The following is a 23493-nucleotide window of genomic DNA, read 5'->3' as shown; positions in this document are numbered from 1 at the left end:
TACTAATTAATTGGGGTCGGTATCAAATGGCATGTTTCAAAGGTATAAAAATACATTGTTAGCAAATCTCCTGTATTATAATTTCTTTGCGTGATTATTGATGCACAGTACAATACTGGCAAAGGGAAGTGGACGTGAGGAGCTGTCGATGCCTAATCCATCAAGATGGCAGTGCCCACATCCTGACATGTGAAGTGAAAGTAGGTTTTAAATTAGCTCTGCTAGGTATTTCACTCTAATCAACATTGCAGAATTATTTAATGCATTTTCAAGAAATCTAATTCATCATTACAAAAGTTCCTTTTTAAATGTGATGTGTAGGTTAAACAAATTTCACATTTTATTGCACTAGTGATGCCAAATAATATTCATAAGAATTGCCCTCTCCAACCCACCTGGTTCACTGATCCCTTGACGTTTAATGGTGTGTTTTTGAAAAGAAGCTAGTGGAGCAGAACCTACACATTGTATGGGTCAGAAACATGCCATGACTATTATTTAAAATGAAGAATAAGGACACACATCACATTAAAAGAAACAAGAAATATTTTCTAAGCTCTAAAGTTTTTTGTTTTTTTTTATATATATATAAATATATTTTTATTAATCCTTGAAACTGAGCTGACTCAGCCCTGTCTTCCTGCTTGTAATTTGCATTAGAATAATGTACATCTGTTTTTATAGTCCTATTATTTGAGGTCGATGTGGTTGGACTCATCTTATGTTACATGTGGAATTAGCCAATCTAATTACAATGCCCTGTTGGGCTGTGCCACCATGTATTCTTATGCTACTTCCAAATTTCAATTTACCATCTCTTAGTTTTGCAGTTGTGTAAACACAATGACACTTATTGTATATGACTTTCAATAAAGGAAACCCCAAATCCAAAACAGTAATTTTAAGAATGGTGTGTTTCAGCATTGACCTTGTGAGTGTTGTTGCCTTAAATAAATCTCTATTTTTTACATCTTCCCTAATGAAAAAACATAGATTTTTCATACATGTATTCATTTGGGGCATATCTTTAAAGAGGTTGCAAAAACTGCAGATCTCTTGTCTGTTGCCTTTGCAAGCTTTTCTCCTGACAATACTATTAGTCTCTTCATGGGGAAAATAGCATACCAGTCTTCTCGCTGAAAAGCCTCTAAAGCTATGTCCTGTGAACGCACACTACATAGTGTTAAGAAAGAACGCTGGTCTGAGAAGGGTATGTGGGGGGGAGAGAGACACACTCAAGTAGAGTGCGCCTCTTACTTCCATTAGCTCGGGTTCTAACGGAAGCAGGAAGAAACCTCCTTGGCTGTTTATGAGTGAAGTGCTTTATGGGTGTGGAGTAGTCCTTTTAAATATGTATTTGTGCATATTTATATTATTTAGTAATTTTTCATTAATTTTCTCTTCAGAGAAACCAGACACTAATTAAAACACAGTTGGGAGGTCATCAACTACACACTTACATAGATTTGATGGAAAATTATTTATACACATACTCCAACTGTCCCTTGTTTTGTACCCAACTGCCTTCTTTTATAGGTTCTCAGAATTTTAGATGTGGACGAGTGTATTTCTGCTCTATATCAATTATACTTATTGAAGTATTTAAACCAGGGCTTAAAACTTCCAGTCATATGTTGCTAGCCAGAGTAGTAAGCCTGGTGTGACTACCAGGAGTGAAAATCTGCTTGGCTGGTGGCGAGTGGAGATTCCGAGCCATGTTTACTATTTGTATTTTAGATGTAAGCATTTGTAAATAAAAATATTTTGCTTTTGTTCTGAATTGCCTTTTAAATTATGTAGACATCTCTCCAAAATATGCCTCGAAAGCTCTACCTGCTAATACAACACTTTTTTTGTAAAAAATAAATAAAATGTAACTTTTCCCTTCGTATAGTGGCAGTACTTACAAGTGGGATGTTCCTTAGGATTCTGGACAAGAAGCTCCCCCTTCTTTAGAATTTAAATGCTGTGCTCCGCCTGCTGCCTCCATATAAGCTGTAACTCAGAGACACTCACCAGTTCTTCTTGTCCCGGCAACGGGACGGACAGGTTCCCCCACAGTGCAGGTGGAGATTTGGTGCGTTCAGCACAGGTTGCTGACCGGGAGGTGAGTGCCCGATAGTTTCCCGGGCGGGAACTGAGCGGCAACAGTACTTCCGGGTTCGCGTTACGGAACGTGACCGGGTACTGTCTTTTGTGGTTTTTTCTGACTGAGTTCCCAGGCGGTTCTCCTTCATTGCTCATTACGCATGCGCACAGCGGTGGAACGCACGCCCGGGAGGCTTTGCGTTCCACCAAACACAGAATCACGCTACTGAGCATGCGCGAAACGGTGTTTGGCGCCAAATTTAAAATTTGGATACATGGCTGTGCAGGACCTTCCTGACCCCAAGGGTGGGTGTACAGTTCTGGTTCTCCGTGTCACCTGCCCTCCTACACGGATCTTAGGTGATTTAAGGTGAGGTTTAACTATTGAACTCTCCTTTTTTTTTCACCTTTTGTTTTTATGCATGCTTCTAGAATAAGTCCTATGTCTCCAGATAAGACAGATATAGACAAGATGTCAACTTCTGTTCCAAACACCACAAGTAAATCTAAGCACTTATGTTGTCTGGAATGTGCGTTACCTCTACCTGACGGATGTCGCAAAAATACATGCAATCAGTGCGCAACGGATCGGCTAGTAAAAGCCGAGCAGACTGATATGGCATCCTTCCTGGGCTGGTTTCAGGAAAATTTGTCCCAGACATTTGAAGCTATTCGGGAGAAACTGCCCACACAGCGTAGGAGGAATAGATCTCCTTCTGTGTCTGACGTCTCTTCGCCTTCGGATATTTCCAGCCTGGCTTCAAGTGTGGAGGAGGGGTTTCCACCAGAAGAGCTGAAGAAATGTATTAAGAAGTGACGACGGCGGTACAAGAAACTGAACCTACCAAGGGTAAGGTTAAAGGTTTCCCAATGTCTCCTTAAATCTTGGATCTCCATCATAGAGAATTAAAGAATCTTGAAAGACGTACGTTCAAGTCAAGCTACAGTCTGGAGAAAAATGGGAAGATCTTCCTAAGTGGATGTTCAGATTGACCAGCTATCAAAGAAAACCACTATACCCATTGGCGAAGTCTCAGGGCTTAAAGACCCAATGGACGAACGGGCCGAAACTTCGTGTAGTAGAATATTCCAGGCCGCAGGATATCAGTGCAGAGCTGAATTTGCAGGTTCAGCGGTCCTCAGAGCTCAGAGCGTTTGGCTACTAGCCCTGGAAGATTCCATTATGGGAAATCTGATACAGATCCTTCCCATCTCTTGTTCCTACTGAAAGATGAGTTTTCTTTGTTTATCAGCGAGGATTATGGGTTTGTCGTCAGTAGCCAGAAGAGCTCTTTGGCTACGAACATGGACAGCTGACTCTGCGTCTAAGGCATCCTTATGTGAATTACCCTTTGAAAGGAACAAAAATTTTTTTTTTTATTTTTTTTTGGCACTCCTTTGGAAGACATTGTTAGACAGATGTCTGATACGAAGAAAGCCCTGCCTCTGGATTCAAGAACCCAGGGATATTAAAGTTTTCAGTACAAGGGTCAGAGGTCCTTTCGTTACCAGGGCGGTTTTGCAGGTTTCAAAAGCATGATGGCCTTTGGCCATACCAGCCTGAAAATCCCTGATCTCGTCAGATCTCAGAAGCCATCCAGACTCGGGCCTGGTTAGTACTTGTATGGGAGACCAACTATGTACCTCAAATAAACAGCCAGTGGTCTTGACAGGAATCCAACAGGCATGACAAAAGAGGAAGTTTTGACGCCATAAGAATGGGAGGACGCCTTCGGTTCTTCACCCAAGACTAGGAAAGAGTGCTTCATAGGTGGATTACAAGAACCATTTCAGAAGGTTACAGAATAAAGTTTCATCGAAACCACGTCCATCCTTCCTACTGTCAAGCTATCCATCAAGAGTAAACAAATTCTCTTTTTCTTTAAGAAATGTGGTAGAGAGGTACCCAAACGTTGGGTATTTCAGGGAGTTTACTCACGCCTTTTTTTCTGGTTCAAAAACCAGATGGAAACTGGTAAACACCTGCTTACCATGACAGAAGTTCCGTATGGAACGTTTTTTGTCTTTTGACACACATTTTACAAAGGGAGATTACATGGCAGAGTTGGTTTAAATATGCTTATCTCCATGTACCGGTTTTAGAATCTTCCCGGAAGTTTCTCAGGTTTGCGGTTCTAGCAACACTGGCTTATTGGTCTAGTGGTATGATTCTCGCTTCAGGTGCGAGAGGTCCCGGGTTCAAATCCGGAAGTGCCCAAGCATTCTTGTTTCAAGAAAGCGAAGGATTCTCCATTTACATTTAAACTCTTCCCTTTGGCCTGTCCTCAGCTCTTCGAGCTTTTACGGAAATCCTGGCATCCATAGCAGTGGTTTTACGTCTGAAAGGTATCTCGATTGTTCCATACCTGGACGTTTGGTTCCTGAAGGCCCAATAAAGACAACTGCTAAATCTTCATCTCACGATTACAATGAAGGTTTTAAGAGATCACGGTTGGATCCTGAACCTGGAAAAATCCAAGCTGACGGCGTCACGAAGTCTAGAGTTCTTGGGTCTTAGAGGAAATTCACAGTCCCTCTCTCTTTTTCTACCATTAGTGAAACAATTGAGGATTTTAAAAGCCGTATCAAAGCTGCATAAAAACCTAAGTTCAATCAGAGATGCTATGAGGTTCTAGGCCTCCTCGCTTCTGCAATCCCAGCAGTGGCTTGGGCAAAGGCAGAAGCAATACCATTGCAATGGGACATCCTTTCCCAATGGACACGAAAACAGGGAGATCTAGACTCTCCCTTCCACCTATCCAAAAGGGTGAAAGGACTCCTGAACTGGTGGAAAAACAGAAGCAAAATCCCAAAGGACCTATCGTTTGCTCAGAAACAATGGTTTATGATATCCACATATGCCTCCCAGAGGGGTTGGGGCGCCCATCTAGCTTCTCAGTTCCGTCAGGGTCTTGGAACAGAGTGGAGTCAGGCGCTTCCTGAAGTTTCAGGGATTAATGCGGTTTGGAAGGCACTGGTTTCCTTCCGTTCAGCCATCACAAATCAGGCAATGAGGATTCAGTCGGACGACGCCACTACAGTGGTTTTTTTCGCCAGGGTGGCACGAAGGTAAAAGCTCTTCAAAAGCTCTGCTACCTCATATGTCTTGGGCTCAAGCGAATCTTCTCGCTATATCAGCTACCCAGGTCAGAGGGTCTCTAAAATTAGTTCAGACGGCCTCAGCCGTAGACTTTGGTCCCAGGCAGACTGGGCACTGTCAAGCTAAATTTTTTGGCGCTGGGTTCACGCTTCGGCAGGCCGGAGATAGACCTGTTTGCCACAAGGAGATACAGGAAAGTTCAATGTTTTGCTTCTCTCCATTCAGGAGAGTACCCAGTTGGCCTAGACGGTCTATCGATACCTTGGACCTTCGACATGGCTTCTGTTTTCCCTCCTGTCGCTCTTATACCACGGATTGTTCATAAGTAAGATGAAGAAGGCAAGTAATTGGCAGTCCTGCCCTTCTGGCCGAACAGGAGTTGATTTTCGGAAGTGGAAAACTTGACAATCTCACGTTGGCATCTCCAGTCTCTTCTCAAATATTGGAGAATGTGACTCTCCCCGTGGAAACTCTGGATATTTTTCACCTGACTGCATGGTTGCTGCAAGGGTGATCCTTCAAGGCCATGGTCTCTCTGACCTTTATGTGATGTGTTGCTGTCTTCTGTCCGCTGGTCCACTTCGTAAATCTATTTCAGAGTTTGGATGAAGTTCAGAACCTGGTGTTCACTTCGAGGTTGGATCCGGCCAAAGCCTCTATCCCGGAAAGTCTTTCTTTTTTGCAAGATGGGTTTGAAGCCGGCCTGGGAGTTTTACGCTCAGAGGCCAGATTTCAGCTCTAAATCACTTCCTGGTTCGGGGCTTTGCCTCAAACCTGCTTTTTCTAAGATTTCTTAAGTCCATAAGGCTTAAGAGGCCTCCTAAGTAGTACCTTTCCCTACTTGGGATCTGTCTGGTGCTTCGAGCCCTTTGTGAACCACCATTTGAACATTTACTGGAGGTTCCTATCAAGTTTCTTACTTTCAAGATGGTTTTCCGGGTGCCTATCGCCTCTGCTAGTTGAGTAGGTGTGATCCGAGCTCTCTCTTTCTCTCCGGAATTCACCTTTTTCATCGCGACTGGGTGGTCCTGCACACCAAGCCTTCTTTTTTGCCTAAGGTTTTTTCTGGTGCTGCGATTACCAACCTATTGTCCTTCCGGGGTTTTATCATTTTCCTACGTCGGATCTGGAAAGAATGTGACATCTCCTAGATGTTAGAAGATCCCTGAAAATCTGTCTTCAGATGACTCAGGGATTAGATCCTTAGATCTATGTGTATTCTTTCATGGCGCTAACAGGGGTTGTGCTGTCTCAGGGCCCTCTTTGGCCTGATGGCTAACGTATACAATCAGGTTGGCTTATCAATCCAAAGGGATTCCCCTTAGTTTCCCTTTAAAGGCTCGTGCCTCTAGAGCTATGACGACCTCCTGGGCTGAAAGAGCAGCCGCCTCACCTGCAGACATCTGCAAAGCTGCTGCTTGGTCTTCCTTACATACTTTTATCAAGCATTGTAGGCTGGACGTATTCTCATCATCTGAAGCTGCTTTGGGCGTAAGGTGCTACAAGCTGTGGCCTGCTGAGTTCCCACCCTTTGTTGTTTGCAGGGGTCTTGCTATATCCCACTTGTAAGTACTGCCACTATACGAAGGGAAAAACAGTAATTTTACTTACCGTAAATTCCTTTTTTCTTAGTATAGTGGCAGTACTGGCTTTCCCTCCGCTTTCAAATAGATTAAATTCTATGCATCATTCGGTCTCCGTTTTGGTTCTTTTGTATTACTGGTGAGTGTCTCTGAGTTACAGCTTATATGGAGGCAGCAGGCGGAGCACAGCATTTAAATTCTAAAGAAGGGGGAGCTTCTTGTCCAGAATCCTAAGGAACATCCCACTTGTAAGTACTGCCACTATACTAAGAAAAAAGGAATTTACGGTAAGTAAAATTACTGTTTTTTATTTTTTTTATATACTAAAGCTCAATTTCTGGAACATTTTAACCCTGGAAGATATGTTATGCAGCTATAATACTCTTCTGGAAAGACTTTCGACAATATTTTGGACTGTCTATGGACATTTTTGCCAATTCATCTAGTAAAAAAAAATGTGTAAGGTCCGACACTGATGTTTGACTTGGAGGCCTGGCTCGCAATCTCCGTTCCAATTCGAACCAAAAGAATTCTATGGGGTTGAGGTCTGGGCTCTGTGTGGTGTGGGCCTGTCAACTTCTTGCACACCTAACTCATCCAACAATGTCTTTATGGACCTTGCTTTGTGAAATGAAGCACAGACCTGTTGAAATAGAAAAGGGCTTCCCCAAACTGTTCCCACAAAGTTGATGCATTGACATTTATCTTCACTGGATTTAAGGGGCCTTTCTCAACACTTGAAAAACAGCCCCATACCTTTTATCCCTTCACCAAACCTTACAGTTGGCACAGTGCAGGCAGGTAACATTCTCCAGGCAGCCGCCAAACCCAAACTTGCCCATCAGACTGCCAAACAGAGAAGTGTGATTCATCACTCCATAGAACATGTTTCCACTGCTCCAGAGTCCAGTGGCGGTGTGTTTTACACCACTCGATCCGACTCATTGTACTTGGTGATGTGAGGCTTGTATTCAGCTGTTCGACCATGGAAACCCATTCCATGAAGCTCCCTCTGCACAGTTTTATGCAGATATTAATGCCAGTGAAAATTTTGAATTCTTCAGCTATGGAATCAGCAGAATGTTGGCAGCTTTTATACTTGATGCGCCTCAACACTCTGTCATCCCGGTCTGTGACCTTTCATGGTCTTCTGTTTTTTGGCTGAGTTGCTGCTGTTTGTAAATGCTTAAATTTTCCAATAATATCCTTACAGTTGACCTTGGAATATCTAGTCATGAACTGACATATTGCAAAGGGGACATCCTTTACAAACGTTTTGTAAATGCAGAGTGTGTGGCTAGGTGTTTGATTTGATTACACCTGTGGCAATGGGTCTGAAACACCTGAATTCAATAATTAATAGGTGTGTCCCAATAATTTTGTCCATATAGCATATCAGTTCTTACATTTTATGTGTTGGAAGCATGAAAAATGGGCAAGCGAAAAGACATGAGTGACTGTGTCAGAGCATCTCCAAAACAAGTCTTGTGGGGTGTTACTGGTATGCAGTGGTTAGTACCTACCAATAGTGTTGCAAGGAAAGACAAGCAGTGAACCATCATCAGGGCAATAGGTGCACGTAGGGAACAATGGCTTGCCCATCTGGTCCGATTACACAGAAGAGCTACTGTATCTCAAATTGCTGAAAAACCTAATGCTGGCTATAATAGGTGCCAGAAGCAATGATAGAAAGGTGTCAGACACACTGTGCATTGCAGTTTGCTGCATATCGGGCCGCAAAGCCTCAGACCAGTCAGAGTGCCCATGATGATCCCTGTCCACCACCGAAAGTGGCTTCAATGGGAACATGAGCATTAGAACTGGACCATGGAGCAAATGGAATCACATTTTCTTTTTGGTCAGGTGGTTGGCTGGCTGCGTGTGTATTGTTTACCTGGGAAGAGATGGCAGCAGAATGTGCTATGCGCACAGAGGGCAGGCTGACAGAGGCAGAGTTATGCTTTGGGAAACCTTAGGTCCTGACATTCATGTAGATGTTATTTTGATATGTATCACCTACCTATAGATTGTTGCAGACCACGTGCACCCCTTTATTGCAATGGTGTTCCCTGGTGGCAGTGGCCTTTATCAGCAGGACAATGCACCACTCCACACTGCAAAAATTGTTCAGAATGGTTTGAGGAACATGACAAAGTTCAAGGTATTGCTTTGGTCTCCAAATTCTCCAGATCTCAATCTCATCGGTGGGAATTGCTGGAACAACAAATCTGATCTGCTGTTAATGTCTGAGTACAAACAATGAAAGAAATGAAGGCAGCGCAACTAGATGCCAATTGTGTGCACAGCTAGTGCTACTTATAAGTTATTTAAAGGACAAGAAATAAACTGGTTTCTCTTTTGTCAATGCCAATATTGTCCTCGTACAAAGAAAGCACACTTACCCATAGAAAACCAGTGAAACATAATGACCCAGACCCACCTCCGTTGATATAGGGAAACTTGAAACGTTTGTTTCTTTCTGGTCCTTCACATAAATTTGTATGTAGCAATGCCTTGGTGTTTTCATAGTTTGTACTTGTATTTGACCTTGCCTTGAACAACATGCTGAAAGTTTAGCAGCACATAGTTTTGATTTTTGGTTACTGCAGTAACCCTTCTTCCTTTATGTGGCCACATTATTTACTGTTAAAGGGTTACTCCAGCCACCATGATCATTTCAGTGATTTGAATTGGTCATTGTGGGAGGAGTATGTATGTGCAGTGTTTCAGCTTGAAACACTGCACATACAGAGATATTTGGACTTGTGTGCTAGGGAACTCTGTTCCATGCTGGCAGTGTTAATTCTGTGCATGTTTTACATCTGTCAGCACGCACTGCATTCTAACAACAGATGTAGATATCTTCTTCCTGCAAAGGAATCTAGCTCTCCCCTCCCATGGGCGCTTCCTACCTCCATTGCAGGCAGCTATTATATATGTGTTAGGTGCTTATGATAGTATAGTGTGAAATACCATAGATAAATGTAGGATAATAAAAAGAGCAAGTCGGTTGTGGTGTGCCGGAACCGACGATGAGGTTGGCCTGAGAAAGAAGAGGGCCTACCTAGGAAAAGAAATAGAAAGGAAATAAATGTTAAAATGTGGTGTGGTGGGAGGGTCATTCAACTCTGACCTCGAATAGCAAGGTAAGGGGGGAGTGCCTTAAGTAGGCTAGAGGTAGCAAACCAGCCCCTCCCACAAATCCAGGCAAATTGCCTTTAATACTTGTGTTAGGTGCTTATGATAGTACAGTGTGAAATACCATAGATAAATGTAGGATAATAAAAAGAGCAAGTCGGTTGTGGTGTGCCGGAACCGACGATGAGGTAGGCCTGAGAAAGAAGAGGGCAAAAATTAAGTAATCAAATTTATTACAGACAACCAATACATATACATTTTATCAACCTGACATGTTTTTGAAAGCATCCCTTAATTCTTGTACTGGGTTAGGTATGTACCGTGAGTAAGCGGATGACTTCCAGCGCCCCAGTGTTTTGATAACATGAGTTGGGATGTTTACACTGGAGGCTGTGGACGCGGCTCCTATACGAAAGGAGTGCCCTGAGTAGTTGGCTGTGTTGAGGCCCAGTCGTGTGAGCAAAGACCTGACGTAGGTCATGAAGGTTGTAGTGGTGAGTACTGAATCTTGCAGCTGTAGTAATGGTTGTGAGGGTAGTAAGTTATGATGCTGTATGTAGGCATCAAGAACCCTGACTGGACACTATCTGTTGTGCGTGGGATAGTACGGAATGTTTACGGGTATGTGCTGACTGGTTTTGGAGTGAGTTAAAGTCAGGATGTAATGATCCATAAGTTTTGTCAAGTGGGAATAGAGAAGGAAAGGAGTAGTTTGGGTCGTGGTGGTTGTAGTGAATTAACTCGGTCTTAGAAATCCATAGAAAGCTATGTATATTGCTGTTTTGATGATAGAATTTGTATTGGTGTCAAACGGTTTTAAGTCAAGCAGGTTAGACAATGCTTTGAAGATATGGTTATCTATGGGTAGCCTCTGGGCTGTATGTGTGGGTTCTGATTTCTGAATACCTCTGAGTATGGTCTTAATCTGTTGAGAGGTCATGAAACTGTTGTTATTTGGGTGTAGGATTAGTATGTGGTGTTGAATGCCAGTGAGAGAGAGTTTGATGGTGTTATATGACATTTTAAGTTTAAGGTGGCAAAAAGAAGCAAATCCCCAAAAAGATGTCATAACAAATGGTTGCATGATGTTATGTTCCAGAAGGAATCTTTTGAATAGTGTGAAAGCTCTGTTGTATGTTTTGTGTGTATTGTTTTAAAGTGCCAATTGGGACAATGTCCTGCCATGCTGCATGATGGTTTCTAGTCCAGTATGAGTTGTTGAAATGTTGGAGTGATGGTGGCTGTGGGCGCCGCTGACGGGAGTGCTTGATGAAACGCCTGAAATTTAAAGCGAGACAAATTGTCAGCAGCTGTGTTACATACACCTGGAACATGGAAAAAACATAGGAAAAAATTATGACAAGCTGCCAACCAAGTGAGTTTCCTCAGAAATCTCATGATCGTAAGGGATTTGGAACGACCTTTGTTGATGATGTGACAGGTTGCCTGGTTATCGGAGTAGCAACGAACTGGCATGTTTGCCCATAAATGACCCCATGCTTCGGCAGCCGCCACGATGGGATAGATCTCAAAAAGAGCTGAGGCAGTGGAAAAAATCTTCCAAATCCTGAACTGCTGAAGGCCAGCTGCCCCAAAGCCATTCGTTCCCAAAAATTGCTAGAAAACCAGTGGTAGATGCCGCATCTGACCAAATGGTGGGAGATGAGTCAGTCAACTGAGGGAGGAACATATTTTTACCATTCCAAGTGGATAAAAATCTCTTCCACATGTTTAGATCTGCCGTAGCTTGGGTATCTAAGGACAACCTGTGCGTGTCATGTAGGAAAAGTTGAAAAAGATGCAATAGTCGTGAAATAAAGGAGCGGCCTTGAGATATGATGCGCATAGCAAAACTTAGTGATCCCAGCAGAGACTGTAGCTCTTTGCGGTTGCAAGTACCGAGCTGAAGGTAGCTGTTTATGTAAGTGAGAATATTCTCTATCTTATCGTGTGGTAGGCTCGCTTGCATTGTGGCGGAGTCTAATTGGATACCCAGAAAAGTGATAACCATGTCTGGCCCCTCTGTTTTCTTAGGGGAGATAGGTACACCTAGTTGCTCAAATAGCTTAGTGGTAGCTTTGAGACTAGTAGGAGGGGAAGTGTTCTCCTCGACCAGTAGGAAATCGTCCAGGTAATGTAATACCGTAGGGCATCTGGCTATGTTCAATAATAACCAGCATAATGCTTCGGCAAATGTGTCAAAAATAGCTGGGCTACTTTTGGACCCAAAGGTTAACCAGGAGAAAAAATAGTAGTTCCCGGACCACTTGATGCCATGCAGGTGCCACAGTGTGGGGTGGATTGGTAGTAATTTAAAGGCGTTGGTAATGTCGGTCTTACTGAGCCAGGCTCCAACCCCTGCTTGTATGATAGCGGTAATGGCGTGATCTATGGTGGTGTATTGCAGGGAGAATTCCTCAGAGGGGATGAGGGAATTAAGACTGGGGTTGGCCGATGAGTGGGGTGCCGATAAATCAATGATGAGTCTCTGTTTTTGGGAAGATTTCCCTGTGACAATACCAATGGGTTAGTGCGCCATTCTGTGAATGGGGGAGTTTTGAAAGACCCCAATACGAAGCCTTCAGCCACTTCTTGAGCTATGAGGGTGTCAACCGCTGTGGGGTTGTGTTGGGCGGATTGTAGATTAGGGCATTCCAGAGTTCCGGCTGGTATGTGTAGGATACCTGTATGGAAGCCTTCTGTTAAACCAGAGATAAGAAAGTCTATTAGGTGTCTAGATGGTTGCTGAGACATAAATGCAGTGAATACTGGCATATTAATGGACGTTAGGTAAGGCTTGGAATACATTTTATTTGGACACATGGTCTTTGCATGTGCCCTAAAACATTTTGAACAGACATGCAATAGTCTACATCCACTGTAATTACAAGACCCAACATTAAAATTTATTACATATCTGGGACTTGCCCAGAAACTTGATTGGGCGTCCCAGTTTGTCTCGTGACAACTTCTCTGGAACCCCAGAGGAACTAGCTCCTTGCGTGAAGGCATGTTCATCTGCCGTTTTGGGAGAAAAGTTTGTAGTATGGGCTGTGGAGGAGCAGTATGCACAAGCCGGTGTTCTTAGACCTGCAAAGTGTCTGCAAAAATGACGGTATCAATCCTTCCCCAGTTGGATCGTGTTCCGTACTGGGAGAAGGCTCCAGACACTTTTGCAGAAAAAGACCTATGGTAGTCATAGAAGGCTGAACCACCATATTTGTTGCCCAGGTCTACCAGCTTGTGCATATAGAGATCAAACTCCTCTCTTCTGTTGGGATAGACCACACAGATGACATCCCTGTAAATACCAAAAGCTAGTACAAATTCAGGGATAGTCAGTTTCCTGTTTAGGCGGGCATCCCTACACCTGACAACAACAGATACATCATCATAAGCATACGTTTTATTCTCAACAATATCCTGTGAGGTAATCAACAGGGAAGCCAGGTTGACTTCTTTACCATCCAGGATATCCCTTTTTATATGCTCAGGTATCATATGAGCAGGGCTAACTTCCTGGTCATCCAGGGTGATGGCTGGAGCAACTAATGGCAAGTCGGCTGGTGCTTTTGAAGCAGCAGCGGGTGGCCCTGCTAGAGTAAGGGCCGTGGTGACCGACTCAAGTTTCTCCAGCCTGGAGTTGACCTTGCTCATGGACGCCATGAGTGAGGATAACATGGCATGTATATCTCCTGGGTTGGACTGGCTAGGTCCTTTCCCGGCATCCATGTTATTTGTAGATGTACGTAGCAGTTTGAAAAGTTCTGCTTTCCTTGCTGTAGCGGGGTAGGGGATTTGTCGTCTCCTCAATTCCGTGGTTATACGTGGGATCGTCCAGGATCTGATCGATGCTGGACTGGCTAGCTCTCCTCCTTGTGTGGGAGTGACAGCTCTAGCCGGGGTGCTAGGCAGGGAGAAATCCTCTACCCCTTCCTGAGACATACTATAAACAAAACAATTAATTAGTATAGGAAACCACCAAATTGTACTGGCAGGCTAGCTAGGCCGGATGGCGAAAACATTATACTTGTTTGGTGACAGATGAGGCCCTGATAATTGCCAAGCGGCTTGAGAGGCTCTATCTATGCGTTGGCGCGAGGTGTTATTGAGGCCACTCGTCGTAGTGGCAGGAGTTTTAGGCCTCTCGGTGACTGTAAGACAGAAAACAGGGGAAGGGAGTGATAGGTGAGGCCCTCTCTATGCAACATGCGAGGCGGCTAGCTTACGTGTGGTCCGATAGGTGTTTGCCTCTGAAACGTTTGAGGCCGGGTGTTGGCCTCGCGGGACCACTGACTGATGCCGATTTGCCAAGAAGGGGTAAATACCTATTGGGATGCCTGTGACCCTATTGCCAGCACTCTAACCTAGGGGGATGAAATTAAATGTTTGGTAGAAATACCATATGAGCAGGTGTACGTACCTGGTAGTATGACACATTCACAGGAAAAACCCGTGTGGAGCAAATATATATAGGCTTGACAGCCTGAAATGGGTAAAAGAAAGTAGTATGATGAGTGTGGATTGTTGGAAAGAAAAGACGTATAGCCTGTAGCAGCAATGTTTGAAGGTTTGCTTGCGTATGATTGCAAATAAAATGTTGATATGCAATAGATATGTTACTCAGAAATGTTGGCATGGCTTTAATAAGATATCTGAGGGAGGCCGTGGCCTATGTACCAACAACATATGTGTTGTAAAATAATGGTGAGTAAGGGGAACATAAAATGTAAGTTATATATGTAGATTACTGTGCAGGAAACGTATGATTGGTTGGATTAGTACGTGTGATTCAACCCGAGTATGCATGAAAAGGAATTAAATCCTTATGTGTCATGGTTAACAACAAAGAAATGAGGCCTGTAACGTAGGCTAATTTAATTGTAATGAAATGGATAATTTATAAAAAAAAAAAAAAAACGGTAAGCGTGGGAGTCCAATGGTCTATACAGAAATGTTAGCTGGTTTCATACCCTTGATATTATAAGTGATACCTTAAAAATAGCATGAAAATGGTCTGTCTATTTAACCAAGCAACTTTTTAACCAAATGTAAATACATGAAATGATGAAATGTAACTCACTAAAAAGATCTATGTGAATACATAGCAGAATAACCGAATCTTAGTATGAAGGGAAACAGAAGTTGGCATGAATAGCTTAACCGTATGCATTTTAATGCGAACAGCAATCGTGCATAGAATATACTATGAATAAGTGCCGACCAGAAAACACAAACCGAAATGAGAATCGTTTAAATGAAGCAAGGGAAAAACAGTTTGTGCGAATTGATCGCTTCTCTAATACGCATAATTTAGCCGAACAATTTGTAAGAAATGAAGCCGCGAAAAAGGCTTTGAAATGCGACTGTGCAGAGAAAACCGTAAAGCGAGGACCTGTGCTGTGCCGTAGGAACCGATCCTGGCGTGACAGGTAGGTCTGACTTACGGTTTAGGAATCCCTGGGACGCGATCTACGACGAAGACCCGGGTAAGAAGCTGGACGGACGGAAAAGGCCTGCAAGAGGATTCCTGGACACAGCTTGCTGCAGAAAAACTTGTGGGTAAGAAAACCAAGATGGCGTCTGAGAGAACCCGGAAGTGGATCCTCATTCAACTCTGACCTCGAATGGTAAGGAGCAAGGTAAGGGGAGTGCCTTAAGTAGGCTAGAGGTAGCAAACCAGCCCCTCCCACAAATCCAGGCAAATTGCCTTAATACATATATAATTTAATTTAAACCCTGCCTCCCCTTGCCAGTACGGAGTCCTATGATTGGTCCACACACGGCCACTGTGATGTCTGAGAGGGTGCAGTAGAGTGCCGGGAGCTTGTCTGGTGCTGCATTCCAAGTGAGTAAAAACTTGCCTGATTCCACAGAACACGTTCAGAGGTCTGGTTGAGTCCATGCCTTGACGCACCTCAGCTTTTTTGGCAGCATGAGGGAGACCTGCACGATATTAGGTAGGTAGCTTTTACCTAACTGTTTTCTTTCGGAAAATAATACATTATATTCTACTTGACCAGGTAATTTTGACCAAACATTTTAATGGGGCACTACAGTTTTTCCTAGTGGCCGGTCTCCCTCCCATCTAAGTTGAAATAGAATTCTGAGCCATTCACTGTTGCCCAAATTAGGTGCATCCAAATGCAAAAGCATTTTCAATGTGTTTGAGCCACATTGCCATTCTGTGACCAATCAGCCACTCCTCGTAGAGATGCATTCTCAATGCATCTCTATGTTGAGCCTTCAGCATCTCCATGCAGAAGCACAAAAATCGGATTGTTGGATTTGTTTTGCCATTTAAAATAAAATTGGTTTGTACACTTCCAGGAGAAATTATTAATGCTATCTGTGTCTGCTTTTCTTTTCACTCACAGCCATTTGAAAGGGCACGATATGTAATTTTCATTCATGTATTAACACATTCATCGTTAAAAAACCCCATAGAAAATAGCAACTCACATGGGAGGGCACAAAGGTACTCCTAGCACCATAACTATTACAACAAGTTATATACCGTAGATACTCAAGTATAAGCAGAGTTTTTCGACTTATACTTAAGCCAGGGTCTGTATTATGGCAACTTACATTGCCATAATACAGACCAGGACCGCCGGGCTCATTACAAGGGGGGGTGGGGGGGTGGGGGGGGGTGGCAGCAAGCTGTGACTTACCTCCCAGCAGCTCCGTTCATCTCCCAGTGTAAATGTTGCTAGACCCGCGGCCGTCAGAGCTCCGCACGGCACGCATACCGTGAGATTTACACTGGGAGATGAACGGAGCTGCCGGGAGGTAAGTAACAGCTTGCTGCCGCCCCCTCCCCACCCCCCACTGCACAGCCCATACCACTGGACCACCAGGGAATGACCTAGCCCCCCTCCCTGGCCAGGTATCAAGCAGGGAGGAAAAAAAAAATTAAACAATTAAATATTAAAATAGGAATATTAAAAATAATAAAACACACACACACACTCTGCATTATATACCCACTACACAAATACACACACACTATGCACTCATTATATACACACTACACAAACACACACTCTGCATTCATTATATACACACTACACAAACACACACTCTGCATTCATTATATACACACTACACAAACACACTCTGCATTCATTATATACACACTACACAAACACACACTCTGCATTCATTATATACACACTACACAAACACACTCTGCATTCATTCTATAAACACACTGTAAATATTCAATTCATGTAATTTTATTGGGATCTAATTTTATTTAGAAATTTACCAGTAGCTACTGCATTTCCCACCCTTTTACCATTTTTTTTTTGTGGTAAAATTAGGTGCCTCGGTTTATATTCGGGTCGGCTTATACTTGAATATATGTTAGAAAAAACAAAGTGATTTCTGTGTCTATTTCTTGCTGCAGTTAGATACGCAAAATATGTTGCTTGAAATGTCAATAACCAACATATCAAAGTTTTAAATATTTGAAACAGGAATATCCCTTTACTAAACAGTGCATAATATGTGTTGGTACGCTAAATAAGTAAAAAGAAAATTACAGATGCACAAAACAAATGTAAAAACTGCCCTTGTTGTAAGGAGGATAATAACGTGTTGAAATTTGAAGTTTTTTTTAAAAGTAAAGGTCTCCATGTGTTTCTAACTTTTAAAAGGTTTCTCTGAGCGATTTCAAGTGGTCTTGGTGTCTGAAACGCTGCACATAGAGCATTCTGTAGTGGTTCTGATGCTTGGAGAAAACCTTTTACATTTATCTCTCTAAAAATGACCATGGGTGTCTACTTCTGATAAAGTTTCTTCTGCCACATCTCTTATTGCCGAAATAGTGTCATAAACTGCTGTGACCTTTTGGCTTTTATTAAGCTCATTTTTTTTTTCCCTTTCAATATTTTGATCTATTATATTACTCATTACAAAACATACTTCTAATTTTATTTATAGTGTGCTGAACAAATAGATAGCAAATGGATAAGCTATTTTTCCTAATGGACCTTCTGGTACACTGTTTGCCAAACTTCAGATGTTCTCTTTTGTTGGGCACAGCTAAGCATGCAGCTGCTCATACTCCAAATAAAACCAATTCCATACATTGTGGGACTCTGTATGTATTTTCGCATAAATATCTAGTGACCAGCTTATTAAATGCCGATTGTTTAATTATATATTTTAATTAAAGATCTAATTAATGGTTAGTATTTTGTAGAAATTTTGCCAAACAAAGTTTTATATAAGTGGTTCACAACCCACTTCTCAAGATGTACCAACAATTTAGGATTTAGGTATTTCCTAGTTCTGTTGCTATGGAGATGGCTACAAAACGTAGACCATTTGTGTGCATCAAAGGGCCGCTCTACCCTCCTAACAACCTCATCTCAAAGTTGTTGTGAAAGCTGGATTCCTTCAATGCCCCATAGCAACATAGTATAGTATTAAATAGTTTTTAAACCGTTTACCACAAATTTGTGAGTAAGCGATGTGCTAGGCATCTGGTGACACAACTATGTGTTAACCCATTTGAAAACAGTCTAATACTATAAATCAATTAGGTGCCCTGGGGCAGTTGTTATTGGAGGGAGGTGCTCCTTTTAAGGACTAAGTCGGTAACCACAGGTATAGCTTATGAGTATATCTGCCTGTAGCAGATCTGTTCACCCAAGTGCCTTGACATTTTTAAATTAAAATCTCATGTTTAAAGGAACACTCCCAAGCACCATCACCACTACTACCCACTGAAGTGCCCTGAAGCTCTCCCACAGAAAGGAGTTTTACAATTTAGAAAAAGTTGACAGTGTACCTGGTGCTTGCAGCCGCCTTATTTAAAGCTGCTCCTGCATTAATCCAAGCCAAGCCAGGTGGTGCAGGGCTGTGTGCATTGGCTTAGCGCACTCAGCTGATGTTGTCAGCCAATGAGCCAGGCCTTCATAATTGCCTGGCTCCCATCAGAAGCGACCATGGTAACAATGGGAATTCTATGTGTTACGGGGGTCCTGACATTAGCACGTATAGCAAGCTGGCAATTGGCAACCAATGGTGGTATGCCCCTCCAGTGCCACCAAAGTAGTCCCCTCAGTTTGCTTTAGCAATCGTTTCAAGAGTGTCCTGGTGCCCCACCATCGTAAGCATAACTATTTTAAACCTGTTTAACTAAATACCTTGGGTCTCCCGGGCACCGCTTTCTGCCTCCAGTGCTGACAATACAGCCAGAAGCTTTCTGTTTGAGCTAGACCCTGCAGTTCAGAACTTCATTTATTGGCTTAATTAGCTACCGGAAGCCCCTGCTTAGGAGTTTCCGGTTCTCTAAAGGAAGTGGTGGAGGAGGGGAGCAGCTTCCTGGTTCCTAGGAGACTCTAGCTAAGGTTCTGAAACTATTTAACTCCCTACGAGGCAAGTGGCCTGGAGTAAATTACTGGCACTACTGGTTTTGTTGCTCTACTGGTTATGTTGCTTGTTGTGTTCCGTCAATAACTCTTTTTAGCTTTGTTGCTCATCTCTTGACCTGATTTTGTGGGTGGCGGCCATTTTTAGCCGCCTTCTGTCCGAGAAATGCACAATTTGAAGGTCTCCAACAGTCCCAGAGTAAACTTTAATATGGCCTGGGCTTGCTTATGATACTAGGATTTACCAATGCACACTAGCTCTTGATTACTAGCACGTTTTGTTGTCAGATAAGCTGCTATTCTGACCAAAGAGGCTTAAAGATTATAAGGCTTGTACAAACCAAGAGAGTGTGTATGTGTGTATACTCACAAAATACACAGTCTGTAATATTTGTAGGGATTTTGTTTTTTAGAATAATAACAGAAAAATAGTAATTACTAAAAAGAAAGCAAATAAAAACCATTATTAGTAGGGTGGATTTAAATGAAAAGGTCACTCCAGACATATGCCTTATATGAAAGCTGAAAGTAATTTACCTGGGTCCAAATTGTATTTTAAATAAGCTGGGAATATCTTTCTAAGCTTCTCTATTAAAAGGGGACCATCTGTTGGTATTGATATGGGCATTGTTTTCTTGCATAAATGTGTTCTTCAATAATTCCAATCTTTTGTGCATTCTAAGTAAGAGTGTAACCCCACCCCAACAAACTCCAAAAAGAAATGCACATTATACAGTAACAAAAGAAAATGTAAAAATAATAAATCCAGATAGATGTATTTACAGGTTATAAAAGGGACATGTATGTATGTATGATCAACACAATAAATGCTGTTAAAGTATCATATTTCTGAGTTTACAGCCATTCATGTGAGATAGTAAAGGGACACTATAGTCACCAAAACAACTGCAGCAGCTTAATGTAGTTGTTCAGGTGAGTATAATAGCTCCCTTCAGGCATTTTTATGTAAACACTGCCTTTTCAGAGGAAAGGCAGTGCTTACATTGCCCCTATGGATACCTCCAAGTGGCCACTCCTTAGATGGCCACTGGAGGGGCTTCCTGGCTCAGGGCTGCACAGTAAGTGGCCCTGACGTTCAGCGTCCCCGCGCTCTTCGTGGAGACGCTGAATTTTCCTCATAAAGATGCATTGATTCAATGCATCTCTATGAGGAGCTCCTGATTGGCCAAAACGTCATTTGACCCCGCCCTGTTCCGATTTTAGCCAATCCAATGTTTTCCCTATAGGAAAGCATTGGATTGGCTAAAAATCGGCCATGTTGATGATGTCACAAAGGTGAGTTTTAAACTTTTATAGGGTGGCTATGGGGGGGCAAGCCACCTATATGGTGGGTTTAACACCATAGGGTCAGGAATACATCAAATAGACAAAAGTGGAAACCACCCAGAATACGTATAATAGATAGAATACAAAAGGACAACCTGATATAGGTCAAATTTCCTTGATTGGAATCTGTGTGAAAATTGAAAAAACTTTCATAGCGTAAAAAAGTAAATATAAGTAGTGTTTAACCCCTTAAGGACACATGACGTGTGTGACATGTCATGATTCCCTTTTATTCCAGAAGTTTGGTCCTTAAGGGGTTAAAGTGAGATTAGAAATGCACTCACAAACAAACGATCATTCAGGCCTTTCACCCTCTCAGGGGTAATGTGATGAGTAAAGATATCCTCCGACACGATATATGTAAATGTAAAAAAATGCAATATAGTGAAGTATGTCTAGAAATATATAAATTCACATTTATTCATTGCACTTACAAAATAGCAGCATAAAAAGGCATCTCTCCATAAACATATGGAACTCCTGGTGATGACAATCGAGTATCCACAATCCAGAGTCAGGAAGAAGATACAGCATTCAAATAAATAAAAATAAATAAAAACAATATAAGTACATAAGAAGTTCTGTAATATCCAACGCGTTTTGTCCTATTGGGTGTCGGACTTCTTCAGGGATAGTTATGGATCCACTTCTGGAAGTTTTTATACCATTGAACATCATCTTCTTAATCCGGTACACATGTAATCAAACATGCGTTTCACTGTGAACCGCAGAAATCCGGCGCGAAATACATGGAGCTTCTCAAACAGTTCCGGGTAATAGTGCGCATGCGCGTAATGAACGCGCATGCGTCAACTGGAAAGACCGCTGCCTGTAGGGAACAAAAAGCACAGAAAGGCGAAAAATACGCCTGAGACCAAAACCGTGCACATTCTGCTAATAAAAATCCTATATAGTGGCAAAATTGCCTATGCTATTAAAGTATAAACCATGGATATATCTATACATATCAATATATATACATTTTTATATTTTGTCTTGCAAACGTAAGTACTCTATCTATTATACGTATTCTGGGTGGTTTCCACTTTTGTCTATTTGCTGTATATTTCCACAGGTGGTTGTGAAGTTCACCTGGAGCTATCACAGTATACGTGTATTTTTTTAGTGTATATACTTTGTTTCTTTGCTTCATTGGTCAGGAATACATGTTTGTGTTCCTGACCCTATTGTGATCCTTTAATCTCAAACAAGAGTCTGCATGCAGAGAGGGGTGAATATTGTTGCTTGCATAGAATACAAACTGAGCAATCAGGGAAAAGGGCCTTGGTATTAGAGGTGTCAATAACCTGATGGTCACTCTGGATAAGCTCCAGAAATCATGTGTTAGCAGAAACTTGCAGAAGGACCACAAGCACTGCGACACTCCACCGATCTGGCAGACTGACTAGACGGAGACTCTCTTTGCTTTAAGACAAATTAAAGCCGAGAGTCAAGATTTGGTCTGATGAAATGTTTGACCTCAATTGTACGTGTCATATCTGGAGGAAACGGTGTTCCGTTCATAACTTGTACTATACCATGCCAACAGTGAAGCATGGTGGTAGTAACATCTTGCTTTGGGTTTGTATTTCATTGCCGAAGACTGGTCAGGGCTGATGGGAAAACTAAACGAAATAAAATGTTGAGATATCCTTAATGGAAACCTGGTCCAGATCACTCCAGACCTTGCCCTGGGACAAAGGTTCACCTTCCAGCAGCACAATGACCCCTAGACACACAACCAAGACAATGCAAGAGTGACTTAGGGCCAACTCTGTAAATGTCATTGATAGGGATCGACCGATATTGATTTTTTAGAGCCGATACCGATAATCTGTGAACTTTCAGGCCGATAACTTGCCGATATTCTGTACATTTACCATTTTGAAAAAATTAACTATTTCTAACGGTAAATGCACAAAATATACATGCCACATGTAGTGGATGAAGTGTATTTAGACAGGGGAGCTGTGTGTGTAGTGGATGCAGTGTGTATTTGTGTAGTGTGTATAGTGAATGCAGTGAGTGTTTGTCTAGTGTGTATATATAGTGAATGCAGTGTGTGTGTATATATAGTGAATGCAGTGTGTGTGTATATATAGTGAATGCAGTGTGTGTGTATATATAGTGAATGCAGTGTGTGTGTATATATAGTGAATGCAGTGTGTGTGTATATATAGTGAATGCAGTGTGTGTGTGTGTGTGTATAGTGAATGCAGTGTGTGTGTATAGTGAATGCAGTGTGTACTGCTTCCAGATCCTCGTTTTGGCCTTCTCTCGCTTGGAGGTCTGGTAGCGGTAGGTTATCAAAATCCTCTGCGGCAGAGGCACAGATCGCGGTCACCTCCTCTGTGCGCTCGTGGTAGGGCTTCAGCATGTTCACATGGAGCATGCGTCTGCCCCCTGCTCCAGCACACAGGCCAATTATATGGTGGTATCGCAGATTTGCTCTACTACCTTGAATGGGCCCTGCCAGGAGGCCTGCAGCTTGTCACTAGGGATGGGTCAAACGACATTTGACGACCAAACACCGCTGAACTCTAACAAAGCAAAGAGGGCCACCACCACGTGTTCGGTACACGAACGGCGGCCCCACACAGAAAGCCCATTAATGGCTGGACACAATGTTGCAACCTCACTAATGAGCGGCACACGACCTACTGGGGTGGTCTCCCGTTCGGTCCTTAGTTCGTTTCACGAACAGTGTAGGAATCCACTGTTCGTGAAACTGGCAATGTAACTGTAAGCACATGAATGCAGAAGATAAACCAGATGAACAGTGGTGGGTTTTTCCCCACTGATAAACATAGCAAGGGTAATAATAGTCAGATATATATGAAGACATTCGTAATTA

At 42.5% G+C, this 23493-nt stretch overlaps 1 protein-coding gene across 7 annotated transcripts in view; it reads left to right on the top strand.

The window, feature by feature from the left end:
* Positions 1 to 23493, top strand: part of HERC4 (HECT and RLD domain containing E3 ubiquitin protein ligase 4) — a 99370-nt gene that overhangs the window by 7414 nt on the left and 68463 nt on the right. The window lies entirely within an intron of this gene.

This window comes from Pelobates fuscus, chromosome 10 (genome assembly GCF_036172605.1).
Source record: "Pelobates fuscus isolate aPelFus1 chromosome 10, aPelFus1.pri, whole genome shotgun sequence".
Classification (NCBI taxonomy): Eukaryota; Metazoa; Chordata; class Amphibia; order Anura; family Pelobatidae; genus Pelobates; species Pelobates fuscus.
This window is presented reverse-complemented; position numbering and strand designations above follow the sequence as displayed.